An 18,707-nucleotide genomic window follows, 5' to 3' on the forward strand; every position below is an offset into this window, starting at 1 on the left:
TGTTTGCAAGTAAAGACAGAAACTCACAGACTATTACTTAGTCGTTCTCTGATCGTTTCATGTATATTGAGTTGTGAGACCTATTTCCTAACAGGGAAAAATAAGTACTTGTTTTTGCACACAGTAAGTACTGATTTTGGGGGGCAATTGATGGATTGTGGTTCTCTTTCAGGACTTAAATATCGTTTTTAGGTTCTTGGAAACCATAGTCTCGCTCACTCTAAAGTAATTTGTATAAAAAATGGTTCTTTAAAAAAATTTTAAGACTAAGTCAGTCCTTTGAGAAAAAGGGGTGGCTTTCAGCCTGGGTCTAAAAAATCATCACATTCTTTAGAAAGTTATCCATGAGAAATTCTGAAGAGAGTGCTTTAAGGCATATATAATAAAAATCTACATTTATGCTTTCATCTTTATCCAAACACATCAGTGCTGAAGAGACAAGACCTTATATAGAAAAAGGCCTTGAAGGCAGCAATGTGAATGAACAAAGAGCAAAGTGAAAACAATGTAAGAAAGGGATTGTGGACCACATGTCAATCATTTGAATCATCTTTCCAGTTACAGGAGAGCATTTCATGCCACAGATACTTACTGAACACTTATATGAAGAGAACTCACTGTGCAGGTACTATGAATCGCAGAAAATAAAGGATTAAGATAGAATGCATCAATAGAGACCCGTATGTGGGGTGTGTGTTTGTGTGTGTGTGTGTGTGTGTGTGTGTGGGTGTGTATGTGTGTACAGCACTTGCAGTCAGACTCAGTTTATTGAAATTATTCAATCCATTAATATAATAGTTACTATTTCCTCGGGACCCACTATGTGCCATGCTCTGTGCTAGGTGCTTTAATATACCATATCATTTAATGGTCACAGAAATCCTAAGAAGTAGATACATTTTTCCTATTTAAGGGATGGTAAGAAAATTTCATTTTCTTACCCCAAATTACACAATGGTGAAAATCTGATTGAAGTCAAGTCCTGACTGACTTCAAACACCATCACATGTTGCCTCCTGAAGTGGCAGTGAAGAAGCAGTTGCTGACTCTGGGAAGCAAGGAAGGCTTGTCAGGGAAGGGGGGCCATACCATGTGTTTAGAAGGAACAGTGGCCTTTTGGCTGACGGAAGCAGGTGTAGGGGAGGTATTGGAGCAGTTTTAGGCATGGGTATCCACATGAGAGATAAAGCAAAAAGGCAGGAATCAATAGAATATGTTAGGGTAACTGTGGGTTGTTCAGTATTGTTCAAGTCAGCAGGTAGATTTGAGAAGCAAGGGTGTAGGTTGGTGAAAGCCATACCACAAAACAACATCGTGTGGACTTTATCCTATAGATAACAATGCTTCACTGCAGGTGCTAAGCAGGGAGAGATAATCAGATTTACATTTCAGGAAGGCCGCTGCATTGGCAGTCTGGAGGATGGTTATGAGGAGACCAATTAGAAGGATGTCGATCTATTAATAACGAGAGATAAAGGGATCCTGAAGTGAAGTTGCACAAGGGCATGTGGAGAGGATGCGTCAAACCCGAGAAATATTTTTTGCGGTAGGTTTTAGAGGGCAGAGTATTCAGTCTGACGTGGTGAGGGTTAGAAAAGGTAGAGCCAAAGATGCCCTAAGATGGTACCCCCCTTAGACCCAAACAGTGGGGATTCCAAAGCCCTGCTCTGACCCTCGTCTGTGGTCCCAACCCCTGAGGTGGATTCTGCAGAGCTAAAGGCAGATTCATATGGAGCTCACCCTTCTAAACTATGCCGAGTACCTGGGACCACAGATTCCTTGCCCAAACTACTCCAGTGCTACTGCCTGAGCAGGCTCTTGCCAGGATCCATTCTCACAAGGGCGTATCAGACCACTGTATATCCTTAGGTCTGAGACATGGGCAAGGGTCTGCTGTTGTGAGGGTGGGTGAACAGAGACAGAGCGTGAGGGGTGAGGCATTGAGGCACGTGTGCACAAGGCCCGTTATAATTAGGGGGAAGGGAGTGGGAAGAGTGAGGAGTGAGCCTCGGGCCTGGAGCTTCCTTTTGTAATTTTATCCTGGGCCCCACAAACATCAGGAGTGAGCCTTCTCTCCGGTTACTGGTTTAGGCAATGGGCAGACCCTTAAATCCCACTGTGAATAGAGAAGGAGAAGCCCGTCTAAGGGAAAAGAACAGAATAACTTGGTTTGACATATTTGTGATCTAGCCAGTGAATGAGACCTCTTAGGCAGCTGGGAAAAAAGGCATCACGTTGCTGCTTTTGTCTGTTTTTGTTTGTACGTGCAATGAAGAATCTGGCTCCATTTTGGATGTTGGACTGCTGACGGCTTTTAAGCCCCACCACTCCCCATTCCCCTTCTGCCCCCACAACTGGGCAAGTTGATAAGAAAGTCTGGTGGTCCCTCCTTTGACACCAAAAGGAAATTCAAACCTCCCAAACCCCTAGCCCAGTCTCCCCTCCAGCCATAAAACTCCAAGACAGTTGCCCCTCCCTCCCTGCTGTCTCCCAAATCTTTTTATGTTTCCTTTGGATATTGCACTGGTATCCCAACACAGCTTCGTGATGTGAATCAGAAACCTTTTCATGCCCTCCTGGGGCATAAGTGATGCCATTAAACCAAATGTTGGGAGGAAAGTCCATGCTGGCTCCACTGTGATTTCTTAAAGTGTTCTTGAAGTATAGTAGAAAAGTATTCTACCATTTCAATCATTGAGGTTCCACTGATCTCCGAGAAAAATCCCAACCTTTCTAAGAGTGTGTTTATGCTCAGTGCGTGTTTCTGTCTCCAGTATATTTTCTGTTGGTAGGGAAAACCGTTTTGGAAAGATTGGAACCATAAATTATTCTAAGGGCCTTTGATGCACAACTGTTCTCCTGAATGTTGTGCCCGATTAAGATTTGAAGACTGAAATTAAGATCTTGAAAATCCATTTCAGATAAAGTGGTGATGAAACAAGTTGATATCACCAAAGTTAGTTTCCTAAGTGCACAAGAGTTAAAAAGTATATCTTGGTATTTGACATTTGATAAATTGCTCCACACCTCCCTGTGAAATATTTATTTGAAGTATCATCTCAATTCCTTCCCTGAACGTAGTCTTCTGATGAGCGTCCTTTCACAAGTACCCTTATCCCTGGTTTTTGTTTTCTTTTTTTCCCTGATGTGGCGGCCATCTCTTGCATTAAAGGCCTTTAATATGGCTTTTAATCTGATGTTAATCTCTTGGTATGAGCTTTGTCAATGCAGAAGTAATGGAATTTAGTTTCGGCTTGCAAGAACCAGTAAACTGAGTAAGAAATGAGGGGAGGGGGAAGTGGGGAGGTGTTGGTGAAAGGGTACAAATTTTCAGTTATAAGGACAAATAAGTTCTGGAGACCTAATATACAGCATGATGGTTATAGTCAACAATACTGTGTTGTGTACTTGAAACTTGCTAAGAGGGTAGATCTTAAATGTTTTCACCATAAAAAAAGAAAGAAAATGGTAGCTGTATGAGTTGATGGATATGTTAATTAGCTTGATTGTGGTGATCATTTCACAGTGTATACATATATCAAAACACCGAGTTGTACCTCTTCTATATGTACAATTCCTACTTGTCAATTACACTCCAATAAAGCTGAAAAAAAAGGGATCACACACAGCAGCTTCTATTTTTTTCAATGTGAATGTTCTATTCAGTGTATTAAGATGGCTTTTATTTCCAGCCCAGCAATTTTTAGTTTTATTCATTTACTTTTGTTGTTTCTAACATGGGTTTCTTTCCTGTAACACTTACTATTTTAAATTTGTTTCCTTAGCTCTGACTGTTTAAGTCTCATTATGTTGTCTACAATTTCCTTTAAACTAAAACAAATATTTAAATAAATGACTTTTACAACAGCTTTATGAAAGTATAATTGACATAATAAAATGCACATATTTAAAATGTGAGATTTGTTAAGACTCAGCATACACACACTCATAAAACCATCATCACAATCAAGATAATGAATATATCTGTCTTCTTATAAGTTTCTTCTTATTCTTCTGCAGTTCCTCCCTTCTGCCACTTCCTGCTCCCCTCCCCCACCCCGAGGCAGCCATTGATCTCCTTTTTGTCACTGTACAGTAATTTGCAACTCCTTGAATATTATATAAGTGCAGTTATACAATGTGGACTAGTTTCTTCTGCTTGGCTTCTTTTACTCTGCATAATAATTTTGATATTTATCCACAATGTAATGTGTGTCTATAGTTCATTCCTTTAAGAAAACATTTTTACAATATTTTGTAATAATTTTAGATTCATAGAGAAGTTGCAAAGAAAGCACAGCCCCTGTATACCCTTTATTCAGAAAGCTTCCCTGGATGTCAACATCTTATAACTGTGGTACGTTAGTCAAAACTAAGACATTAACATTCTTATACCACTAATGACTAAACTATAAACTTAATTTGGAATTGACCATTTCTGTGTGTGTGCCAGAATCCAGTCAGATAACCACATTGCATTTAGTCTTAATGTCTCCTTAGTATCCTCTGATAATCTTACAATTCTTAGCTATAAAAAAATTATGACCTTTATAGTGTTTAAGAATACTGGTCAGGTGTTTTGTTGAAAGTTCATTTCTTTTTATTTCTGAGTTGTGTTCCATTGTTAGGCCACATCACACTTTGTTTATTCATTCACCTGTTGGCGGAATTTTGTGCTGTCTCCAATAAAGTTGTCAAGAACATTTATATGCATGTGCTTGTATGGACATACGCTTTCATTTCTCTTGGTTAAATATCAAGGAGTTGAATGGACGAATCGTATGGGAGGTGTAGCTTTACATTTTAAAAAATTTGCCAAACTATTTTCTAAAGTGGTTATACTAGCTAACATTTCTACCAGCAGTGTATGAACCTCTAGTTTCTTCACATCCTTGTTACAACTTGAAATGGTCAGACTTTAATTTTAGCCATGCTTGTAGAGGTGTAGCACTATCTCATTGTGGTTTTATTTGCATTTTCCTAATGACTAATAATGTTGTGCATCTTTTTATGTACTTATTTGCCATCTATCTTCTTTGGTGAAATGTCCATTCAAATCCCCCAACTCCTTTTGTTGTTGTTGTTGGGTTGGTTGTTTCTGAGTCCTGCTTTATATATTCTGTATACTAGTCCTTTATCAGATATATGCTTTGCAAATATTTTCTCCCAGAATCTGTGTTTTGTCTTTTCATTCTCATAGCTGTTTTTTCAACTTCATTTCTCTCTGTATATTTATGTGTCAGTATCACATTGTTTTGGGTAAATTTATCATGCTTTGATTTCTTTTTTTTTCTTTTTTTTTTTTGCGGTACGCGGGCCTCTCACTGTTGTGGCCTCTCCCGTTGCAGAGCACAGGCTCCGGACGCGCAGGCTCAGCGGCCATGGCTCACGGACCCAGCCGCTCCGCAGCACGTGGGATCCTCCCGGACCGGGGCACGAACCCGTGTCCCCTGCATCGGCAGGCGGACTCTCAACCACTGCGCCAGCAGGGCAGCCCCATGCTTTGATTTCTGATGAGACTCGTCCCCCACAGCATTCTGTAGTCTCAGAGTTTTCTTGGATCCTCTTTCTAGTTTTATTGCTCATGTTAATATTAGGATTAACTTATACACAGTTTAAAAATCTTATTCACATTATTAGTGGGATTATACTACACTTTTGATTTACTTTAGAGAAACTGGCATCTTTGTGATCTTGAGTGTTTTCCAATAACATGATGTGTCTCTCCATTTGTTCAGATCTTCTTTTTGTGTTCTTCTGTAGCATTTTAAAGTTTTATTCATATTGGTCTTATACATTTTTATTATGTTTAGTCCTAGGTAATTCATCTTTTTTGATGCTATTGTAATGGCATCTTTTCTTCTAATATATTTCTAATTTTTTGTTGTTTCCACATATGAAAGGTATTGATTTTTGCATATTAATTTTTAACCTAGCCACCCCACTGAATTCTCTCATTTCTAATAGCTTTTCAGTTGACTCCTTTGAGTTTTCCAGGAGGACAATTTTACTTTCTTCTTTTCAATTTCTATACCTCTAAATCCTTTATCTTATCTAATTGTGCTATTACTTCCAAGAAAACACTAAATAACAGTGGAGATAATGGTCATGGTTTCAGTTTTCTGTTTTTTAGTAGGTTTGTTTCACGTGTTTGACCATTAAGCATGAAACCAGCTTTGAAGTAGAGTTAGACTTATTTTTATTATAATAAAAATATTTCTCATTTCTAGTGCCTGCTGGCTGCTAAAGTGCGTGGTTTGTGGGTGGGAAAGAGAAGAGTCATCTGGGACCTTGCATAGCTTCTTCTCAGAACACACACATGAGAACAGTTATTTCTTTTGTGGGGTAGATAATTTTTCTGCAGTTTTTGGCATTCAAGAGTCGTAGCTTACACCAAACCTCTTTATAGTCACCATATCTCCTGTCACTTCTTCACTGTGCTTCTTACTCAACAGGCCCTTCATCTGGGAACTGGGTTATAGAAAATAGGAATAACATGTGGACAAGAGTTTTGCTTCAGTCTCACCTTCCGTGATGTTCTGTGCTATTACACTGGACTCTTCAGTGACATTTCTTGCTACACTTACACTGGTTCATGGCTTTGCATCCCAGCATTGTACTTAATGGATAGCTAGGGGTTCATATTTTGAACTTTCTTAAAGTCTAAGTTGCACGTGTTGGTTTTCAGATTTTGGGTTTACCTTCTTAGCTAGATATGCTTTTTTGCATGAGTTTTGGGGGTAGTAGCAAATGACATGTGAACCTTATCTGTAGTATTTTTTCTTCATTTTCTTATATTCTGTGAGTTTTCCCTGGGTATAGGTTGAGAAGAATAGGTTAGTCTACGTTTATTCTCTTCTTCTTCTTTTTTTTTTTATTCTCTTCTTTTGATTTAGAAATCTCCTGGGTTCATTTTCTTTCTTTCTTTTTAATATTTATTTATTTAGGTTGCACTGGGTCTTAGTTGTGGCAGGCATGCTCCTTTGTTGCAGCTCGCTGTCTCCTTAGTTGCAGCATGTGGGCTCTTTAGTTGTGGCATGCATGTGGGATCTAGTTCCCTGACCAAGGATTGAACTCGGGCCCCGTGCATTAGGAGCACGGAGTCTTAACCACTGCGCCACCAGGGAGGTCTCTTGGGTTGATTTTCAAATGAGCAATGTACATATTGCTTTTAAAAATTGATACTTTGAGAAAATATGCTAATACTAATGATGTTATTTTGCAAAGGCTTTTAGAAAAAATCTCTCCTTGGAAGCAAGTTCAAGATTAACTTTTGTGATGTATAAAATTCACCTAATTACTTCCTAAGTCACATTGCATTTTTAAATGTAAAATGATCTTATTTAAACACCCACCTCACTCTTCAGTCACTGAATAATTCTGGATCATATATGAAAATTAAATTAATCACCAAACACTGAAATCTTAACACTATTAAAGATTTCCAAATAAATGTCCCAAGTAGATTCATTCTTTGCTTTTCTCATACACAGATCTAAAGTTATATATTTTTCAATTGTCCCGAAGGGTACAGCTGTTTCCCACAGAATTAACATTAGGCATAATTATCCATTCCATTTTTATGAGCTATTCCACTTTATGAATATTTTATGAATTAGAAAGTTGTCACTCACCTTTAAAAATCTTTTAATATTCTCAGTTTTTCAGAACTGTATTTTGGCTGGTACATGAAAAAGGGCCCTAATGGTAAATAACTTTGAGAACTATGGATAAACAAAGTTAAACACATTTCTTTGTTTCAGTACTTCTGAGAGTCTTTTATATGCTAATGTGCGCTGTGAATATCCAAGACTAATGTAATGCATAGCATTCCCTAGATTGGGCTAGCTATCTAGATTCTCTCCTTCCTTTTTTTTTTTTTGTCATTTATATTCCATCCTTCACAAAGTGTATAATATTCCAGTAACAGCATTCATATGTAATGTAGTAAAGATATTTGTGGACAGGTGTTACAGGGTTCAGTGTACTTGGAGCTTGGGAATTGTGGCTTTGTGTGGCCCATTATCTTAGCCCTACAGCCTTCTGGCTCTATGAGGTTGGATGTGGCCAGAAGAAGCAAGAGTAGGGACATCTCAAAGCACCGGACTAAGGAAAGAGGTAACACTTACCCTGTTGTAAGGATACTGATAATATGTTACTTGAATCAGTCTTGGGATCCTACAAGTTTCAGCTTAGGTGATATAAAAGAATATATAGTGTACCTGATGAAAGAAATTTATAATTCTTATCTTTTGATCTTCTTTGGTGCTTCTTTCAGAACATTATAGAAGGTCCAATTGATAACACACATCTCTTAACATCCCTTTCATTGTTCCAGCTGCTAAATATGGTCTCTTAAATACCGCAGCTGTGCGCAGACCTTTCTCTTGTCATTCCTCACTTTCAACTCCCAGTCAAAAACTCCTTCTTTTATTTCCACTCTCACTCTTTCCTCATGCTTCTGTTTTCCTCTCTCCTCAGTGACATTCTCCCTTTTTTGGTTCTCTTTCTAAAGAGTACTGAAATGATCACAACAAGATCTAAGAGATATGAAGGAGAGGGGAAAATCTAAGTAAGCATTCTAGAAATTTCCTTGGGATGCAGGTTGAAGATGCAGTAACCTGGTTATTAAAACTGATTTAGGAATCATCTTTGGCCTTCATTTCCTCTTTCCTTCAATATCCAATGAAGTACAGCATCTTGATGATTTGGCATTCTGACTGTTGAAACATACATTAGAGAGTCTCAGGAAGAAATACTGTCATATAAAACATAGTTAACCTTAGCAAGAGCAATTTCAGTGGAGTGGTATAACTGGCAGACAGAGTGCAGAGTATTGAGTAGTGTATGGAAGGGTGAGAAAGTGAAGAAGAGTAGGTGAATGTAGACAACATTTTTGAAAAGTTGTGTAAGCAGTGGAGAAGAACTAATGAAAGTATAAATGAATGAATGAATGTACTAAATGTGGTGCACCTTCTTAAAGTTATAGAATGTTTTACTTCCAAAGGCAGTGGTTTTACCAATTATATTAAGCTTATCTAATTCTTATTGAGGATGTATGCACTAAAATTGTGGATTTCCAGGGATGATATCCTCAGTCCAAGTTGTGCACTTATTTTTTAAGCCTCCAGTTTGGTATCACACTTTTTCAAGAACAGACTAGCAGGGGCTTCCCTGGTGGCGCGGGGGTTGAGTCCGCCTGCTGACGCAGGGGACGTGGGTTTGTGCCCCGGTCCGGGAAGATCCCACATGCCGCGGATCGACTGGCCTGTAAGCCATGGCCGCTGGGCCTGCGCGTCCGGAGCCTGTGCTCTGCAACGGGAGAGGCCACAACAGTGAGAGGCCTGCGTACCGCAAAAAAAAAAAAAAAGAACAGACTAGCAGTGTGATAAAGAGCTTATAGGGAGGTTAAGGCATCAGGTGTGTATTTTAAGTAATGATAACCTTTATGATCTTTTCCAATTCTGAGATTCTGTTATTTTATGGCCTAAACAGTCATTCAGGCATAGAATCAATTTTGTTCCCTAAATTTATTGTCATGCTAATCACATTCCCAAGCTGTAAAGTGGTAATGTTGTTGCTTGATTTATAGACTATCTAGTTTTATTTTACCTGATTGAGTATAGATATAGATATAGATAGATAGATAGATAGATAGATTTTTTTTTTTTTTTTTTGCGGTACGCGGGCCTCTCACTGTTGTGGCCTCTCCCATTGTGGAGCACAGGCTCCGGACGTGCAGGCTGAACGGCCATGGCTCACGGGCCCAGCCGCTCCGCAGCATGTGGGATCTTCCCGGACCGGGGCACCCCTGCATCGGCAGGCAGACTCTCAACCACTGCATCACCAGGGAAGCCCCTGATTGAGTATATTTTATAAAGTGGAACTCAAGAGTTCTAGGTTAGAAACTTTAGATTTGGATACTTGAAAGAAAATTCCAGGCTGTCTAAGAGTATTTAATTGTTCCTGGTCTTTAAAAAGCTTATATTAAGTTCAGTGATGGTAAGACATAATACATGAAATATTTGTCAGTAATTTTAAAACTTTAAAAGATAGCACCCTCCCCCCCCCCCAATTAAACATTATATCATATCCTAATACATTTAGAAGGTAAAAGAGGAACTGTTCTGGCTAAGGCAGGGGAAATGGGCCCAGAGTCCTGGCCACTTAGCTTCATCATTTAAACTTTCCTCCTAAACACACAACCACATTACATACACAAACACACCCATATATACACACCCTTATATACAAACACCCTTTAGGGCTCTGCAGAACACCATTTAAAAGTGGCCAATTAACACTAAGTATACAATGCAAAATAATTTGTGATGAAGTTCCAAAATTATGGCATCATTCAGCAATGAAGGAGATTAATATCCTCTAGGAACATTTTATGGAGTGTGTATAAATTACCTATTGCTGTGTAACAAGTTACCCCAAGACTTAGAGGCTTAAAACAACACTTATCTTACAGTTTCTGTGGGTCAGGAATCTAAGCATAATTTAGTTGGGTCCTTCAGCTCAAGGTCAAGGTCTCTTACAAAGCTCCAAAGTATAGGCTAGGACCACATTCATCTCAAGGTTCTGCTGGTGCAGGATCTGCTTACAAATTCTCCCAGTGGTTTTTGATAGAATTCAGTTCACTGCAGGCTCTTTGACTGAGAAGTTTACTTCTTCCCTGGCTGTGGGCTGGAAGACACAGTCTCAATGAATATAAAAAGATCTATGCATTTATACTCACTATAATTTAAGGTCTTAAACTTGAGAAATATTTTGCTAGTTATACTAAATCCAGTGTTTTATGCTCTGTACAATTTTTGGGAACTTTTCTTAATCTTACTTTTCCTCCAGAAACTTAATGAGCCTTAGCATTTATTTTTCAAGTGTTGCATTCTCTATATCTAAGTTTTATGGAATATTTCACAACCTCAAGTGTGTGTTTTGGGGAGGAGAAACAGGGAGTTAATTGGAGATTTGAGATGTCTCCAGACAAAACTTAACATCTTGATGTGTTGCAGAAGAATCACGTTTCTCTGTTTGAGGTGGAGTTGCATGATGCCTTTACTCCTGCCACAATACTGAGCCCCACGATCACAGGCTGATGAAGAGCCAGACCTTCTGTCAGAGGTACTTGTCACTTCAGAACAAATTATCCTTAAAGAGCAAAACCAGAAAGCAAGTTGCTACGCAAGTTGCTATGCACTCCATGTTGATGTGGCATTTAGATAATGTGGAACGAACAGCTGTGGGTAATAGCATAGCTCATACCAAGTGAGAATCAATACAAACAAGGCACATTTTGAAGTGAGCTTTCTCCTTCATACCTCTTACTGAATTCCACCCAAAGGATTTCCAAATGCAAGACAATCAAGTTCTTTCAGAAGCACTTCCGTAATCGTGCCTCATTTTCTCAAGGAGAGACAGAGAGCAGCAAAGACAGAAAGCTGTTTTTTCCTAAAATTAAGAAAAGAAAGCCGTGGGTAAATGAAGGTTTTGCTGCTTCCTATCTAATACTGCCCTAGAAACATCTGGAATCGCAAAGCTGGAAAGTAGTGCTAGGCTTTAAAAGAGTTTTGTCTCTCAAAGAAAGACTCTTTTTAAGAACAAAACGACTAGAGATGAGGAAAATCCATAGCCCTGGACTCCTTGGACTGCCTCGCCTCCCCAAGGGCTCTTTGCATGTTGTATGGGACCAGTCCTTAACATTTACCAACACTCTCCCACTCCTACTTTTGTCTGAGTTTACAGCATGTTTTCCTCAATTTGGGTTCTTACAATTCCGTCAGTCACCCCAGATCCCTACTGGCTGCTACTGATTCTGCAGTAATGCTGCTGCTACCTTAATAGATGAAGCTCCGTGCTCCCTCTAGCTGGAGACCACATTATTGCTTCTCCTTTCTTACACCTCACCCAGTGGCCTCCTACCACCCACATCTTGTCAAAGGCTCTCATTGGTTTTCTGCTGAATCCTCAAGAGACCGTTGCCTCTCCTCATATCTATTCCATGATGCAAATTGTTTGCCCAGCAGTAAGAAGAATTGCCCTGTCAGCCTGCTATGGCAAGGACTTTAATGAAGTCCCTTAAAAACTCTTCTCCACTTTTACCCACCTTTGGGCAACTGACACCAAACTGTCATACTCACCCTACTACTTCAGAAGGCAAGGCCTTTTAATGTTTCAGCTTTTTTGTCCTTCCCTCTTTGTACAAGATTTAAGACCCTGTTTAAGGGTGGGCCTGGGAAGTGATTTTAACTTTGTGTGCCCTCACATGCTAAGGCACTATGCTCCAGTTGTTGGGATAGGGGACATACCAGTACCCCCATCAATCTCGGGATTCCTCATACCTTACACTATAATTATCTAAGTTTGCTAGGAGAGAAATCTAGGTTTGAGTTTCTATAATCATGCTTCCTACTGTTCTCATAGTCCAACAGTGACACCACTTGTATGATTAATTCCTAGAGGATTAAGTCATTCAGGCATACTCTCTAAGCCTTAATGCCTCTCTTTCATCTTAAAGAATAAACCTATAAGGTTAAACACTATATTGAGTGGTTCAGATGGAAAACAATGGGGGGATAAGGTGCTAATGTGGAAAAGAAGTGTAAGAAGGGAGAGTTCAGCTGTAGCCAGTAGGAAAATGTCATGGTTAAGGTGAGGCTTGAGATGTGCTTCAAAGTAAGAGAAGTTGAATGAAAATAGCATAAGAACAGGCAGGAGGGATGAACAGCCATATATATATAGGTGATTTGGGTACCAATAGTAGTTAAAAATACTGATCCCCTTTGTAATAAAAAGCTAATTTGGTGTTGTTACTGTTCTTAGAAAATTAACAGCTCTACAATTACTCAGTTTGTTTAGACCGAGTTGAACACTTCATAGTAAGAGAAGATGAACGAGTTAATTCATGAGTTAATATACTAATTTAAAGGGGAATTCCATCTCTTTGTATAGGGCTTATTTTTGTGGCTTTTGAAAATCCCATCCAAAGAATTAAAAAGAAAAAAAATGTTTAGAAAGGAAAACACTTGATGTTTTCACTTGTAGGTACAAGTAATTTATGACATCCTATTACTCAGGGTTCTCCAGAAAAGCAGAACCAATAGAAGATATCTATATATAGATATTGATATACAGATATAGGTATATCTAAGAGAGAGGGAAAGAGAAAGAGAGAGAGAGAGAGAAAGATTGATTCATTTTAAGGAATTAGCTCATGATTATAGAGAATGACAAGTCGAAAATCTGCAAGATGCACCAGCAGGCTGTAGACCCAGGGATGGGCTGATGTTGCAGTTCAAGTCCAAAGGCACAACTCTTGCAGAACTCGCTCTTCCTTGGGGAGGTCGGTTATTTTGTTCTACTCAAGCCTTCAACTGCCCGGATGAGGTCCATTCACACTATGGAGGGCAATCTATTTTATGTTTTACTCAAAGTTCACTAGTTTAAATGCTAATCTCATCTAAATACACCCTTACAGGAACATTCAAAAGAATGTTTGACCGCATATCTGGGTAAGTTGGCTCAGCCAAGTTGACATATAAAATTAATCTCTGATACTCAGGGTTTTTTCCTTGTAATCCTAGTGACAGTAAATAAGTCACTCACTCATTCTTTCCAGCCCTCAGTCTTTTCTTTTGTAAAATGAGGAGAGATGATTTCGAAATTCCCTCTATTCCAACCTCAGAATATCCCTTTCCCTAATGTAGTGTCTTTCTCATTTCCTTAATGTAGTGTCCTTCCCCACAGGTATACTTTTATAGATGTATAGGAGCAGAAGCAATTGATGATTAATTTATCCAGTTATAAGAGGCTGTGACACCAAAAATTGCCTACTTTTTTCCTACATGAATATAGTATTCCCATACATTATGAGAAGAAAGGACTGAGTTGCTTTTTTACTCTAGTGCATATAGGTTTGAGCTCTGTCATCTTCATTTTCTCATCTGGTTTACCTTGAGGCTAAAGGTACACATGGTAAGAAAACTCACTATTATTTCAGTGTAGACTGTGCCTTTAGGACAAAGGTATCTGGCTTCTGGGGGATTTAATGACCTTATTTGCATTAGAAATGTGTTCTCTAATTAACTGAACCAACTAGGCTAATGGTCTGAGGGTTTTGTGTACATAGCTAACACACTAGGATTCATGAGAAAATGTCTTGTTAGTTAAAATACCAAACTCAAATAGCAAAGTGATGTTAAACAAACTGTATCAAGAGTTCTAATTTAAGGCATGATTACTATGAGCAAAGTCTCTGGAAGTGCTTGGCTTCCCTAAATTAAGATTGGAAAAGTAGGGTGTTAAGAAGTATAGGCTTATTAAAAGTTCACCTTTATGATACATAGTTCTACCTTTCTAATGTGTACAAGTAAGTTTTCACAGTCACAGAAATGGTCCTAATCAGAATTTTAAGAAATAGTATGAAACCTTCTTCCCAGAGTGCAATGGCCTTCCAGAAGGCTTAGCCAGTTCTGCACAAGCTCTTGGCTGTGGAGATTTCCCTAAGACTCAGCCCTGTGTGAACATCCTTGGACTGACTTCAAAAATAGAGCTTAATTGCCCCAGACAAGGTGTATATAAAGTAACTGGAATGAGATCATTTCTAAAAACAGATTATCAAGAGAGGCTGCTAAATGAGATATTATAGAGAAGACTGATGTGGCCACACCCACAATATTCCCTTAAAAACATTTATGTGATATGGGCAGTGTCCAATAGAAAAAAAATTTTAAATAGATATGTGTTAATTTCATCAATAAGGAAATCTAGGTTTCAGTAATTTTAGAATTAATTTAACTAACTTTAACCAAGGGGTCAAAATGATATTTTTGAAAGACTGTGGAGAGTCTTTCCTATGTTGAGGCCATCTATCACAGTGCATTAGAACATTCCAAAAGTGTACCTAAAATGGGCTTATCAAGCCTCAGGAGGCTTAACTAAAATTGATTCCTAAAGAATAAATGGATGTGTTAACACTACATGTACTTTCTGCCCTTAGGGAATAAATCTTCACAGCGTAACTGTGGTCTTTGAAATGTACTCATTTCTGTTCAAATTTTTAAATTTATATATATATATAGAATCATAGATATAAGGTTCTAGGAACTTGTAAAAATTAAAGATAAGTAATAATAATTCAATAATTTGCTAATTAAGAAGTACTCTCCTCCATCACACAATAACACTCAATTTTCTCTGTGCAATGCACAAAATGAGGATAATAAACAAGGTGAAGTTGGCTTTTTTTATGTAAGAAGGTAACTCATGTCTTAACAGTCAGTATAGGGAATTGATAGAAAGGGCTTATGATAAAGACTGATTCATCATAGTGAAGGCTGAGAAATCATGGGCTGATTCCTGTGAATGTAATAAAAGATCATTTAATGGAAAGGGAAGGGCAGTATTTTATCTCCCCTACTTCATCTTGTGCCACTCTTGCTCTTATTACCTCTGCCCCAGCAGCCCCTTCTCACAGTTCCTCAGGTGGTCCAAGCTCTTTCTTGTCTCAGGGTATTTGCACATTCTATTCCCTCTGACTGAAACACCCTTCCTCCCACTCTTTGCCTGGATAAGTCTTACTCACGCTTCAGAAAGTCCTTTACTCACCATTCCAATCTAATTGAAGTCCTTATTATTCTCTTTCATTGCATGTTTTCTTTTCCACTTTAACTTTTAAAAAAATTTATCATCTATTTCCTCGTTTGTTTATCTTCCTCTAAACTGCAGATTCCATGAAGCCAGGGAAAATGTCTCACCCTTATAACTGTAGTGCCTAATACACTATAATTGCTCAGTAAGTATTTATTGAATAAGTGAAAAAGTTAATTATCATGGAAATTTCAACTCTCTAGTTCTTGTTAAGTGGTTAAGGTGGATCATAGGATAAAATCTGGACTCATTTTCCTGACACCTTCATTCCTCAAGGAGTAGATGAAACAACGTAGATATCTGCCTTCCTTAATTTAGGTGTGATGAGTAATGACTTTTTAGTGATAAGGACCTTGGAGAATATAGTAGTAGAAAAAGAAGAGATTATCAAACATTGGTGTGAAAGTGTGATCACAGACTCCTTTGCAGAATGGGAACAAGACCTGTCCTGCTTATGTTCTGGAGTTTTGTTGAAGGGCAGATAAGCTAAAGATATATCAGAAAACTTGGGAAATTGTGAAGCCTTATACAACTACAAGCTAGTAGTAGTGTGCCAGTTTGGGGAGAGGACATTTCACATGTTCAAATAAGTAATAGATAGATTCTAAAAAAAAAGAAATGAACCAAGCTGAAGCACTTTATTCTAGTTCTGAAATAATAAATATTGATTATAGAAAATGTATACAATTAAGATTAAAAAAGAAGATAAAATTCGCCTTAATTTTATCCCTTGAAAATAATAATTTTTAACATTTTGTAGACATTTTGACATTTAATTCTTTTATTAACAAATATGGTGTAATTTTCTAAAACTGCTTTGTAATCTTTTCACTTAATAATATACTTCTTGGGCTTCCCTGGTGGCGCATTGGTTGAGAGTCCGCCTGCCGATACAGGGGACACGGGTTCGTGCCCCGGTCCGGGAAGATCCCACATGCTGCGGAGCGGCTGGGCCCGTGAGCCATGGCCGCTGACCCTGCGCATTCGGAGCCTGTGCTCTGCAACGGGAGAGGCCACAACAGTGAGAGGCCCGCATACAGCAAAAAAAAAAAAAAAAATATATATATATATATATATATATATATATATATACACTTCTTAGTGGATGAATAGCATTTCCCTATGTTGAGCTACTCATTCATTCTCACATCTATTCACTGATTCAGTAATTATCTTTTGAGTACCTATTCTATGCAAAGTAACAGATTTGGTGCTGGGAAGACCATGGGGGTCAAGGCAGAAAATAACGCAAAATTATTCCATTACACATTTGGTTCTAATACTGATAAATGCTAGGAGGAGAGGTACATGCTACATTTAATGGGATGTTTGACCTAGTTGGGGACTGGGAAGTCAGGGAAGGCATATTTTGTGGTGGGTTTTCAAAGATGAGGAGAAATTAGCTAGGCAAACAACCAAAAAGCTGACATATTGCAGAGACCTTACTATAGGAAGGTACATGCAAATGTGATTTTTGTATGGGAACAGAGATTGGAGCATCATTAAAAAGTGAAATTCTGATCATACTCTTTAAACAATTCCAGTTAAGAAAAACAAAAAACAAGGGAGGCATTTAAAGAAACTAAAGAACAGGAAGGTTTTTTACACTCAGATTTTAGAAGAATATCTAGAAATTATGAAAGAAGGGGCATAGAATAAAAAAATCTTATTATTCAAGGATCAATTCAAATGTCCCACAATTTGGAGCACCTTCTCTGATTTCCTTAAATAATTGAGTTGGGATATCAAATTGAGCTTGATATAGCATAGTCATTCCCTACCTGTTAGAAGTAGACCCTGATGGAGTAATTGTATAGACCCTGTGAACCCCAAAACATGTACAACACAGTGTCGTCATGGATGTGTCTCTCTGAATTATTTTTCACATGTATGTAGATGGATGTCACGCTTAATAATATACAAGTATATTTGTATATACTTGTATATAATATATATAGTTGTATATACTTGTATATAATATACAATATATATTGTATATACAAGCAATTTGATGAATAAGTCTATGATTCATATACAAATAACTATAATAAAATTCCTTATGGAATTAGTACCATGGCAAAGATATATTACAGAAATTCAGAGGATGGAGTAACCATTCCACTGGAGTGAACAGGCTGTTAGCTCCTGTGGGAAGGAACCATGTTTATGTTACATTGTATCACTAGTGCATATCAGAGGAGTCCAGGAATAGCTGAATGCATGAATAAGAAGGTACTTCTTTGATAAGGTAGTTCAATTTAAGATGTATCATGACTTTCAGAGAAAAAAAGGGGAGGCACTTTAGGCAGAATCAGTCGTACACTGTGAGCCACATTAGAGGAAACCATATAACACATTCTGAAAACAATTCAGTTTAAGTGCAAATTATATGTGATTAGGCTGGTAAGGTAGATGAGAGCCATTTTGTAGAGGTTCTTTACCTATTGCTCACTAGGAAATTGGGAACGAGGGAAATTTTTTAACAGGACTAAATATCGTTTGGAAAAATTAATCTGATAGAAATTTATAGGATAGACTGGAGGTAAGAGAAAGTCGTTAGATGATTGCACTGGTTGCCGTAAGAGTTAAATAGGACCTCAACTTAAGTGGTGGTAATGAGAAGGGAAATGAAGATGTATATGAAAATATGTAATGGAGGTGGAATTGTTAAGACTTAGTAACCAACAGGATGTAGAATAGTGAGGTAAAAGAGGAGAGAATTTAATTTTTCAGACAAGATTAAGGGAGGGCATTTTGCCCTTATCAGAAAGACTGAAGTCAGAAAGAGGGGCTAGCTTGAAGGAAGAAGGAAAGATGTCATACTGACAATGCCAACAGGACATGAAAGTGAAGAAGTACCCAAAGTAGTTGGAAGAACAAATACAGTAAGAGTAGGAAGGTGTTAGCGACTCGGATTTGTCAAGAAGTTATAGTCAAATCTTCAGAAGTTAAATATTGAGAGGCGATCTGGAGAAAAGGGAGCAAATAAATACTTTGGAAAATGTTTTTGTTTAGGGAGCTCGAGGAGAAAATACAGCCAGCTCTACACAGAG

This window comes from Phocoena phocoena, chromosome 9 (assembly GCF_963924675.1).
Source record: "Phocoena phocoena chromosome 9, mPhoPho1.1, whole genome shotgun sequence".
Classification (NCBI taxonomy): domain Eukaryota; kingdom Metazoa; phylum Chordata; class Mammalia; order Artiodactyla; family Phocoenidae; genus Phocoena; species Phocoena phocoena.